The sequence below is a fragment of the Lissotriton vulgaris genome, chromosome 2_1, assembly GCF_964263255.1.
Source record: "Lissotriton vulgaris chromosome 2_1, aLisVul1.2, whole genome shotgun sequence".
NCBI lineage: Eukaryota > Metazoa > Chordata > Amphibia > Caudata > Salamandridae > Lissotriton > Lissotriton vulgaris.
Genome location: NC_141687.1, coordinates 163,483,222 through 163,496,032, shown reverse-complemented (window position 1 = coordinate 163,496,032; position 12,811 = coordinate 163,483,222). Strand labels below are relative to the sequence as shown.

The window sequence follows — 12,811 nt, the reverse complement described above, 5'->3', positions numbered from 1 at the left end:
CTTGACCATGAATAGGATCAAGACCCAAAGGTAAAAGCGCTTCCACTTAAATCCATTGGATTGTCTGGAAGAAGGCCACTTTGCCTCCTTAAGGATGTTCATACACTCCGGATTCAGCTGTAAATGCCCGTACTGGATGACTTCAGGAGCCATGCTGCCAAGCGCAGGGAGGGCAGATTGGGATGGAACACTTGCCCCTCCTGTTTGGACAGAAGATCCGGGCGACACGGCAATCTCCTGTGTGGTATTATTGACAACTGGAGGAGATCTGGGAACCACCACTGGCGTGGCCATTCTGGGCAAATCAGTATCATTCTGGAGTGGGTCTTGTACAGCCGATTGATCACTGCTGGTATCAACGGCGTCGGTGGAAAGGCGTACAGCAAGTTTTGACACCAGTCTATCAAAAGGGCATTCACTTGAGACCCTTTCTGGTAGAACCTGGACACGAAGACGGGGCATTTTGCGTTTGCGAACAGATCGATGTCTGGTGTTCCCCAATCCTAGAAAATGCTGTGCGCGACGTCTTCGTTTAGAACCCAGTCCTGGATCTGGTACCCCCCTGCTTGTGTAAGTAATACATTGTAGTTGTATTGTCTGTTTGCACCAGGAGGGACCGAGTCTGTAGCGATGGTGCCAGGGACTTGAGAGCAAGATGGACCGCTCTGAGTTCGAGTGGATTGATGTGATATCCTTTCTCGAAGTCTGACCATAGCCCTTGTACCTGAAGAGGGCCCATATGTTCCCCCCAGCCTTGGAGAGAAGCATCTGTTATCAGAGTCTGCGTAGGGGGGTCCTGATGAAAAGGAACTCCCTTCATAACGTGCGCCTTCTTCATCCACCACAGGATGGAATCTCTTGCAAACTGTTGGAGATGAATTCGATCTTCCCAGCATCCCGTCCTCTGTTTCCACTGATCTTCCAGACACTGTTGTAGAGGACGCATCTGCAAACGTGCGTTTGGCACAATGAAAATGCACGATGCCATGTACCCCAGGAGAGAGGACACTTGCCGAACTGTCGGACGTGCAGACTGAAAGAGAAGCAAACACTTCGCCTTGATGGATGACCACCTCTCCTCCGAAGGACACACGTTTTCTTCTTCCGTGTCCAACTGAGCACCCAGGTAGTGGATCTTCTGGGTGGGGTTCATAATGGACTTCTTGTAGTTGACTTGCAGACCTAACTTGCACATGAGTTGGAGGCATATCGACAGATGTTCTTCTAGAAGCGATGGGGATGAACTCTTCAGAAGCCAGCCGTCTAAGTACGGATATATGAAAATCCGTCGCTTTCGAAGACAAGCCGCCACTACCGCCATACATTTTGAAAAAAGTTCTAGGAGCTGATCTCAGGCCAAAAGGAAGCACTGCGTACTGATAATGATGAGCCGCTTCTTGAAACCTGAGAAACTTGCGATGTTTTCTGGATACCGGAATATGAAAATAAGCGTCCTTCAGATCGCTGGAGCACATCCAATCCCCCTGGTGTAATTGAGGGAAGATCTGGTGAAGAGCCAGCATTCGAAACCTTTCCTTCGGAATGAATTTGTTCAACCGTCTCAAATCCAGAATGGGTCTGAACTCTGTAACTGGACCTTTTTTCTTTACGAGAAAGAATCAAGAGTACAGGCCTTGACCTCTCTGCTGAAATGGAACTGGTTCTATGGCCTTCTTCTTCAGAAGGACGTTTGTTTCCTGTTGTAAGCGCTTTATATTCCACTGTACCATCTTTAGAGGACGCATGACAGGGGGTGGCTTCTTGAATCTCAAAAGGTACCCGCTCTGAATGATACCCAGCACCCATCTGTCCTTTGTGATCTGTTTCCACTCGTCCAGATTGTGAGAAGTTGGCCCGATATGCAACGTTCGCTATTCTAGCGACCGCTATGTATCGTTCCAACGACCCTTATGGTGTTTGGTTGTAAGTCAACCTATAGACCAGCTATCCTAGTAGCGTGGATACGAGCAGTCTAAGGCTAAAGACTCGAGAGGGCGCGTTAAGCCAGCTGTTTACCACACATGTACCCCTTGAACACCCAGTGAAAGGACACCACACAAGTGTTATGAAAATAAACAATATATTTATTAAGAATCACAACAGCCCTGTACTCTTTATGAGGACAGGGTACTAAGCACAAACCAAATCTCTTTAGCAAATACTTCAAGTGCACAGTTTAAGACAAGTGTCCGGGGACACGGAAAGGTTAAGGCAAGTCGGAAGCGAGGGACTCGGGACCCTAGAGTAAGGAGGCTATGCAGGCACCGAAATGCTGAGTTACCTAGCCACGAGGGCTGCGGCTGCAAGTCTTACAGGCGTCGGGGTCTTCGCTGACGAGCCAGGAGCCGGAAGAAAAGGAGTTGCTGGCCGGCGACCAGTGATGAATAGTTCGTAGAGATCCAAGCCTGGATCGGAGATTGATGAAACCTGAAAGCAGAGGGGACCAAGTTCGTACTACTAGCCAGTAGTCAGAGGGTACCAGGAAGGCACCAGTTGGCCGTCACCTCGACCAGGTGAGTGGGCGACGCTAGGCTCTGCAGTCTCACGGACCAGGAGGCGTTGTCGGCGACCACGGTGGAGGTGCGAGCTGTCCCACGACGGATGTCGCTGTCGGCGTCTTGAGTGGACCAGGAGGGTCCGGGGTGCTTCTCGAAAAGATGGAAGCAAGGGCCAGTCTGGAGCAACCAGACCGGCAGTGTTGATTCTCGGATGTCGTCACAGAAGGGCACAAGCCAGCGGCTAGTGACCAGACAACGTGCTGAGCAGCGAGCAGAAGGGCCCCACGCAGATCGTGGAGATGCTGGGAGACTGCACTTCGGTGCTAGAGCGGCTCAGGGTCGGGGCTTCTCGGACCCCAGAGCACTCACCAGAGAGTTACCTCGATGGTCGTGCTGGTTTTTAAGAGCGTGCAGGTTCTGATGATGGCCGGTCCCTCGAGGTCTCGTCGCACCCACAGATCACAGCTGAGCTGATGACGTGGGTAGAGGTCAGAGGTGCCGGGGAAGCCGGTTCTCGTCGAGCTGGGCCGTCGGATTCCTTGAGGAAGGACTTACAGCAAACCGCAGAGTTCTTAGATGGTGCCCGCTGATGCAGGGTGACTACTCCTTAGCCACAAGGGAGAAATCTTGAGAAGAGTCTTGAAGTCCTTTCGTAGAAAGTATTCTTGATTCAAAGATGATCTAATTTGGAAGGGTCCCCGCTCCGGCCTTTATCCTAAAGAAAGGGGTGGGTACATGACTAGGTCCTGCCCTAAGGGTGGGACCAGGAAGGGGGGTAGTTACACCCCTCTCCCCTGCCGGACTTTCCCCAGGCCAGGGCTGTCGCCCCTGGAACTGGTTCTAACCGGCAGATGCGTAGTGAGCACCGGGGTGCCACTCCGCAGTCACCTTCTCGCAAAAGCCCTACCTACCCAGAATACACAAACCCTGTCTGGGACGGTGCGAACACCGCCCTCGACAGGAAACCCTTTGTCCAAGCTCTCCTCGCTGGAAGGACTCCCAGCAGCAGGAGGTCAGACTCGTGTCTGTGGTGGCAGCATCCATTTTGTGGAGCTGAGGCTTTAGTTAACTTTAACCGGGGTTCACAGTTACGTACATGTCGTGTCCCTCTAGAAGGGCGGAATGCTAACCTCCTCGCCAGAGTTGGTGAGAGGGCAGCATCCCGATTCGTATGACACCTTACTCGACATGTCTTGATAACGCGACACCGAAGTTACCGATATGGTACGCGTTATCATGGAACAGCCATTGGGTCTTGATTCCGCAAGCTGCAACCGGGCTCGGCTCGGGCCAGAGCTTAGTTCACACGAGCCCATGCACTCTGCCTTCAGGATTGTCAAGGCCTGCCATAGGAGTGACTGATAGGGACTCGGGTGTCCATTGGAGGGTTAGATATAGAGCTACTATATCTAAAGCAAAGGGTGATTACACGACTTCGCCCCAGCTGTCATGCAGCCAGTTGTGCCAAATTTAGGAGGCCAGCCAGGGGTGGCATAATACATGCTGCAGCCCCGGGCGGCCCTGGGTACACCTATGCCCTGAGTTACAGGGTCTGATAAGGTGGCCCAGTACCAATTGGTAAATGCACCTAGGGTACATCTCGTAATTTAGAAAGAGAACAGCCAGGCTGTGGGTCTGATTGGCAGGCCCGCAGCCAGAGAAAGTCGTAAACCAGTGAAACAAAAGCAAAAAATCTGGGTGATCATAGGATTGCAGACCCTACTCTCCTACACAGATAACACACAATACTTCCTCCAACCGGAGTGGGACACGGTTGTAGAGGAAGCCTCCGTTCATTGTTTTTGAGGCTGCTTGGTAGCAGATGATTGCTGCCTATTTCCATTGCCTCTGCCTCGTCCAGGCCGTCGCTGTTGGAATTGCAACCTCTGTTGATTCTGGCCTTGATTTTGCGAAGACCAATTCGTCTGTTGGCTCCTCTGCTGAAAAGATCTCTTGTCATAGGGACGAAAATTACCCCGATGTTTAAATTCTTTCTTCTTCTCAAGGCCTACGGCCTTAAGAGTGTCCAACTCCACTTTTTCATTTAGACATCTCGTCGTCTGCGTGAGATCCAAACAGAGTCGACCCATTAAACGGTAAATTTACCATTTTCCTCTGAGCCTCCGGCTTTAGCCCCGTAAGGCGAAGCCAAGCTGTACGTCTTGCGCAAACACCGTGTGCATAACCATGAGCTGACAGGTCCGCCGAATCAGTAGCCGCGCTAATGCTCTAGTTAGCCACCAATCCTCCTTCTTCCACTATTTCCAGGAAGTCTTTCTGATCCTCCTTAGGGAGTTTATCTGCAAATGCGCCACTGAGTCCCAGAGCAGACGGTCATAGCAGCCCAATAAGGCTGCCGCACTGGCCACTCGCATGACCGACCCTGAGGTATTGCACATTCTTCGCCCCAAGGAATCCATACTCTTACTATCCTTTTCAGGTGGAGCAGAAGAGGTAGATGCTGCAGAATGCGCTTTTCTGACTGCCGCTACAATCAGTGAGTCTGGTGGTGGGTCAGAACGCAAAAACATTGGATCTTCTTCTGGAGCCTTGTACTTCTTTGCAATCCTAGAAGGACCTGAACCCACCGTAGCCGGAGTTAGGAATGTTCTCATCGCTGGTTCTATCAACCCGGGCACTAACGGCAGAAGAGGCCTGCCAGTCGTCTTGTGATACAGGGTTTCAAAGATGACTGACGTTGCTACTTGGGGAACTGCCATCTTGATGTTGAATTTACTCGCTCCACAACATAACACATCATTAAATGTCCTCAAATCATCCACAGGAGACACTCTGGAAGGAGGAGTAGATGATATAGTTGGAGAATAGTCTCCATATGAAGATCTTGAAGAAGACGAAGATGATGTAGAAGATGGAGTAGGGGTTCTACGTCTTCTCTGAGGAGTTGCCGATCGCTGCCTCCTACGCTCCCTTGAACGTGATTTCTCTCTCACTAAGGATCTTGAGCGTGATCTTCTATGCAGCTCCGTTCGAGGGACCCGAGCTCTCTCCCCCATCACCGGACGCATCTTCCAATGTCTTAGACTTTCCAGCCAACTTGGTGACAAGTTAACAGGCCGTTCTGTATGCTCAGGTGAAGCCTCAGGTGACACCTGCACAATATTCAGCCCTGCTGAAGACTTGGAAGCTCTGAAAGTTGCACTGTGCTCAAAGACCAATGAACCAGAAGGAGTCCGTTGTCTGGGCACCAATTGTCTGTCATCTGACACCTGCCCTGAGGTTGAGCCCGAATGAGCCACCACAGAAGAGTCCTGGTGCACTATCTCTTGCCCCACTGCAGATCTGTCGTCTTGCTGATCATGCGGGGAAGTCTCCACTATAGGTTCGGGACTTATTTCTGACCTCGACAAAGACCTAATTGAGGTCCGAGAGGCTGGTCTTTATAGTCTCGACGCCGACCTGTGTTCAGGTGGGGGAGACCTAGACACTCCATGCTTCGAGCCCGAAGCAAGCTTCGACGTCGACCTACGTCGTGATGGAGACCTTGACCTTCTCTTTTTAGGTCTCGACGTCGAATCCTTCGACGCCATTCTTCCTCTCGACGTCGACCTTTTCCTCAACGACGACGTACGTCCCTCTCTCGACCTCGGTCTATCCTTCGACGTCGATCGATGACTCCCTTTCGACGTCGACACTTTACCCTTCGACGTCGACACACGATCTTTCGACGTCGGGCATCTCTCTTCCCTCGACGTCGACCTCTCACGATCCTTTGACATCGAACGTTGCACTCCCGACGTCGTCCTTACTGCAATCAACACCAATTGTCTCGACGTCGAAAAGGATTTCGACGGCGACTGTCGAGACGCTGAACCTTGCCTCACCGGCGAAGTCCTCGACGTTGACGGAGCCCTCTTCGACGCCAACACTGCTGACGGCGATCTGGATCTCGACGTCGAGCGGACCTTTTTTGACGGCGACGCTCCTTGGAGCCGATGTTTTTTAGTTCTACCTTCTGGAGACGCTGATCTTCGACGTTTAGGCTGAGAAGATGGCTTAGCAGATGATAACAAGCCTTTGGAACTCTTCTCACCACGGTTTTCTCTCTCCAGAAGGCCCAGCAACCTCATTTTCTCCCTTTCTCTTAAAGTCCTATTTGAAAGGTTGAGGCAGTGATAACAATCTTTCACCTTATGAGAAGCTGGAAGACACACCACACAAAGAATGTGGGTCAGTTTTCGACATCTTCTTCCCACAGGAAGGGCATTTGTAAAATAAAGGTGGCATTCTGACTAAAAAACACCAACAGATTAGTCAGAAAAAGATAACAAACCACCACCAAAGCTATATTTTGCCAAAAAATGACAAGAAAAAACCAACTTCTGACAGAAAATACTACAAATGAGCAGAGCTCAAGTTCCAGGTTCCTCACAGAACAAGCCGGAAAAAAGAACTGACCTAACTGTCACCTGTGGTGCATGATGGGAACAGAGTTCTCCTGGAGGCCTTAAAGGCAAAGTGTGCAGATTCTCTGGGGCCTTAAAGGCAAGGTGCCAGTCTGATTTTCTGTACACAGACATTTTTTCATATGCAGCCTTTTAGGCTAATAACTGTTTACAACAGGTTCTTTGATGAAAATAAAAGGTTTTTCATGGTTATGAAATGCATTTTAGGCTAATGCCTGTATATTGCATTTATATACAGCATATTTTCATGCTTCAGAACGTGTGTAAAGTTTGGTTTGATTAGCCTATGTATTAATGTTAGGCTGCATATTATGGTTATTATACATGTATATGTGTATAATTAGTTAGTACTATGTACTTTTGGTTATATTTACACATATATATGTATATTGTTTATGTGCTCCGGGTTCCCGCTCATGGGCGCTGATAATTCAGTGCTTATGACTATTAATGAGTATCCCCTGGAAGAGAAGGGGGGTGGTTACACCCCCTTATCCTTTGTCCGGTGTCCCGCCAGAGCTGGGGCTGGAGTGCTCCAGCAACTGGTTTGAACCGGTGTATGCACAGGGCACCTTGTGTGCCCCAGGCATGTCTCATTCCTTTCAGCCCGGTCCTACCTAATACACAAAATCCTGTCTGGGGTGGTGCTAGCACCTCCCAAGGCAGGAAGCCTTTTGTCCAAGCTTACCTCGCTGGAAGGACTCCCAGCAGCAGGAGGTCAGACTTGTGTTTGTGGTGGCAGCATCCATTTTGTGATGCTGAGGCTCGAGTTAACTTTAACCGGGGTTCACAGTTAGGTACATGTTGTGTCCCTCTAAAAGGGTGGAATGCTACCCCAGTCGCCAGAATTGGCGAGGGGGTAGTATTCCAATTTGTATGACACCTTACTCGACATGTTTTGATAATGCTATGCCAAAGTTAGCAATAACCGCGAGGTTATAATGCACTTAAGAGTATATGGTATAGCGTTATCATGGAAACAGCTAAAGGACTTGGTTCCGAAAGCTGTAGACAGGCTCAGCTCATGCCAGAGCACTATCTCACATAATTCCAAGCACTCTGCCTCCAGGATTGTTAAGGCCTGCCATAGGAGTGACTTATAGGAGTATATGTGTCCATTTTAGGTTTAGATATAGGTATACTATATCTAAAGCAAAGGGTGATTACACCACCTTGTCCCAGCTGATTGATCAGCCAGTTGTGTCAGATTTGGATGGCCAGCCAGGGGTGGCATAATACATGCTGCAGCCCCTGGTAGGCCTTGGGTTCACTTATGCCCTGGGTACCTATGGTACACTGTACAAGGACTTACAAGAGTGACCCAATACCAATTGGTAAATGCACCTAAGGTAAATGGATGTCAATTTAGAGAGAGAACAGCTAGGCTGTGGGTCTGATTAGCAGGCCCACAGCCAGGGAAAGTCGTAAACCAGTGAAGCAAAAAGCAAAAATCTGGGGTGACCATAGGATTGCAGACCCTATTCTCCTACACTTACTGCTGCTGTTTGCAGGCCCTCTCCACCCAGCACTAAACAATGGGAGTACTTCCTTCCTATGTATCCAAGGGGAGTATATTAAGGGAAAACGTCTGAGGATTCCAGCTCATAACACGCACTGGGGAGGCAAGAAGACGAATGCCCATTGTGACATGACGTGCCAGGGCCATACCACGTGTAGCCGGTGAAAAAGGGTAGACTGCACCCTATCACTATGAGACTGTCTTTCCAGGGTGGCCTGGACCCCTCTGTGGTACTGCCGGGGACAGATTAAGAGCCCAAACACAGCTGCTTGTGCTGCTTAATCAGGCCTAGTGGAGCAAGCAGGATGACAGTTCTTGGGAGTGCTAACCATGTGACACTCGGGCAGGCAGTATACCCAATTCACATTATGGGCCGCAACAAGCCACTGAGGTTCAGGGACAGCATACGATCAAGAAATACATGGCCCCTCCTACTGGAGGCCATGGAGCTACAGACTCCATGACCGACTCTGAGGACCCTTCATTTGTAAGAAATTTGGGCTATTCTGCTGGCGATTCAATCCTCAGGAACCACCCCTGAATTCAAAATTGGGGGAGGTGCGACTAGAGGTCTTAGTTCTGTGCCACAACCTTTGCTGCGTGGGGGGCAGTCCGAGTCTCAGCATGTCGTGATTTTTCTGGACTACTCCCGTCGTGTTCAACAACTTCGGAAATCGCTCGAAGGAGTTAAAGCAAAACTTTACGCATTGAAACTAAAATACATTATTATGTTCCTGGCAAGATTTAAAGTCATACGCAACTAAAAGATGGGGTTCTTTGACACCCCCATCTGTGTTCCATGTGTTGCTATCTATCCTAAAAACTCTTGGGTTTGTCTTTATTTTTTTCTGGATTTGGGGTTAAAGCACTGGGGTACCTTGAGGCGGGTGGACTAGGCTGCGTCATATAGGTCATTACTGACCTATTTGGTCGTGCGTGGGGAGGGTTGGGATGGGGATGAGGGGTGATGCAGAGGAGGGGTAGGGTCGGGCAGGGGGGGTCCGAGTGCTGTAAGTGGTGGGGGAAACACGGTTTATGAGGAATACCATGAGAAATGGAAGAGGAGCGATGATATGCTGATGAAATGGTAAATTGGGCTCGTGTACACATTTATATGATTCATTTCATCCGAAAGCACTTATATAGGTATAGATGATGAGTATTTGCATCGTAACTGTAAACATATGCGGCTTGAACGATCAAGTTAAGAGACAGAAAGTAGCAATTGATCTGAAAACACTTTGTGCGGATATTTTATGTCTACAAAAGACACACATTGAGGATATGATGAAGGGTTAAAATCATGCTCTACCATCTGATCACCAAAAAGAGCACCTCTTATCTGTCTTGATAGCGAAAATGTCACATATGGCCCTACCAGAGAGAACCTGAAATATGCTTAAAACCCTCAATTTTGCTATGCATGATCAGCAAATTAAATCCCACAAACTCCCTGAATCCTGGGGTTATAGACCCAAGGCAAAGGCCAAAAAGACAGGTCTTATGGTAACAAAATGCACTAGGCCCACACTGATATTAAACATGCATTTCTGTTGCACTGAAAAACAACGTGGTAAATTGGCCTGACGTGAAGTACAGTAATTTTCCACAGCATCAAGACCTACGCCCTCTCACATGTACACAAGACCCAGCTGGTGCAGGTTGACACATCTTGGGAGGATGACACATCGAGACTTTCCACTGAAACATTATTTTGAAACATTGCTTGCACGAAGCAAAAGCCGCAACCTCTCGCAATAGCAGTACCTATCGTAAGTTCCGCTATCACATATATTTTTAGAAATATGTACAGGACAAGAAGTCTTTGTTTATGTTCTGCGGTCAAGCATGGCCAACCAACCGTTAGGACACCTGACCGCCCCCACTGTCCTAGGACAATGCGGTCAAGCTACCTGCGTCAGAAAATACGTCAGGACAGTGTTAGTTCTGTGATTTTAGGTATAAAAGATCCACCATCACAATTAGAAGGCAGAACTTTCCAAGCTGACTTTTTGGGCGGTTCTCCGGTCGACTGACTATCTGATTTGGGACTGCCAGAACCTACTCTACCAGGTGATGCCTTCCTGAATAAGATAGCTTTTCAATCTTCTTAATAATCTTAGCTAGCCAGTTGCTTTTTCATCCATACCCAATTCCTTGCATTATAGGTATCATTTTAGTATAAGATCCTCTAGGGTTCTTCTCCCTAGATAGGGGATTCAAGGCACTAGGCCTGATAGAAATGTACTCTGTATAATCCAGCTAAAATCCAATTGTGCCTTTTTAATCTTAGCCTCTGATATTTTAGTCTTACTAGAGTACTTAAACCTGAAATAATGTTTCTCCTCAGGAGAGTTGTGGGTAGTCAAAGTATTTTCTTGAACGGGATTTAATGCCTTCTTGAAGCCTCCATTTCACACTGAAAGTTATATGTTAGTAGATAGTCACTTCTGTTCACTTTGCAGCGTTGTATAAACAATTGATATCTTGCATATTTTCTGGCAGAGTGAAGCCAGGGTTTCTTAAAGAGTGTTCTTTAGCAATATGCCTCATTGATATATGTGTGTGTAGAAATAAACGTGCCACTCCAACTTGAAAAGTCGTCATTTCACGTTATTGTTTCTTCTTTCTCAGTGCGTTATTGAAACGATTCTCCTAACCACAGTTGAGTGTGGCCACACCCTAAGGGGCTCGAAAGGGCCTCTCTCTACTCACCCTCTGTCAGGTACAAGGGAGAACTATTGGAACAGCTTGGATATAAACTCATCATCAATACCACACTAGGAGCCAGAATTAGAGGGGTTGCTAGTTTATCCCGGAGGAAAGATATATATATATACAAAAAAAATGCCAGTCGGACAAGCTGGGATGTTGGGTGTGAGCGGAATATCGCTATCATAAAATCAATTTTACTATATGCTCAGTATATGGGGGTCCAATGGGGATGATCCCGAAGTTCTGGAATTTCTTAATGCCGGGTTAGTGTTGTGGCCATCTCCTGTTATACTTTGTGAGGATCTGAATATTAACGGCATGGGTGGGCTTTTGGTGGAATGCAGTGGCAAATATGTAGGCCGAAAGAGCAAGGTTTAGAGAGCCCTTACATCTCTAACACAAGACAATGGGCTAATAGATAAAAACCCACCCTGCCTCCGACACCGGTAGCACCTATTTCTCTGCCCCCCCCCCCCCTTATAAATCAGTCACGCGGTCAGATTATTTATTTGTCTCGCACCAATTGATTGGCTTGAGGTGCAGTATAGAAAAACACCCCTGAGTTATTTCGGATCACAATTCCCTGGTTTTGGTGGTCACCTTTACAGGGGTGGAAAGAGCAGAGCTAACTTGGACGTTTGAAAAAAGGCCTATTGAAGGACCAGGCTGGACTGTGGTTGCTGGAGGAAATGGGTCCCCTCCCTACCCTTCAACCATGGCAATTAACCTGGGTGTAAAATAGGAATCTGTCTTAACTTTCTCAACCCAAGTACGCTTTATTGCATTCTCTTGCTTTAGCATTATGAGAAGTCTGAGAACATTTCTACAGTTACTACCAGAGAGCTGCAGCAGAACCGTTGTCCATGCAACAGTGACCTCGAGGTTGGACTATGCAAACAGTCTTTACCTGGGGTTGCCTGCATATCTGATTAAGAGACTGTAGATGATGCAAAATGCGGCTGCAAGATTAATCTGAAGAGTACCTTATAGGCAACACTTCTCTCCGCATATCAGACAGCTTCATTGGTTGCCGGTAGCAAAACGGATAGAATTCAAGGCCCTGACTGTAGCTTTCAGGGCCCTGAGAAGGCATCTGTCACAACTTCATTATGAAACATATTCACCATTATCAACAAAAACACTCTTTAAAATCGAATTCCAAGAATCTGCTGTGGGTACCTCAATTTGCAAAGTTCCACATCGAAGGTAAAACATTTACGGTGGTGATGACCTGATTATGGAAGTTCCTTCTGGATAGACATTGCCTAATCCAAACGGAATTGGAGTTCAGGAACCCTCACATCCTATCTCTCTTGCTTGACTGTGTCAGCGCCGGGACACCTCGGTTTGAGGTAGCTGTTGATCAGGGGTCACTACCGCCAGATCATCAGCGTAGGCGACAATGTTGGTTTCCTGCCCTTTGAATATCATAGTCTGATGCCCCTATTGGTGTCAATCTTCAAGATCAGGGGATCAATATATAGGGAAAAGGACATCCCTGCCTAGTCCTCAGTGTGATCCAAAGTGCTTCTGTCTGACCCCCGTTCAGTCTTGGTACGACTACTGGGGCCCTATATAATCCCCAAATGGCAATGATGAAGCCCTTCCCAATGCCAAACCGCTCGAGGACAGCCCACAGATAATCCTGAGAG

General features: G+C 48.2%; 1 protein-coding gene across 1 annotated transcript in view; it reads right to left on the bottom strand.

Moving 5' to 3' along the window:
• TSPOAP1 (TSPO associated protein 1) overlaps positions 1-12,811 on the bottom strand; it is a 2,768,302-nt gene that overhangs the window by 1,628,397 nt on the left and 1,127,094 nt on the right. The gene's annotated exons all lie outside the window — the stretch shown is intronic.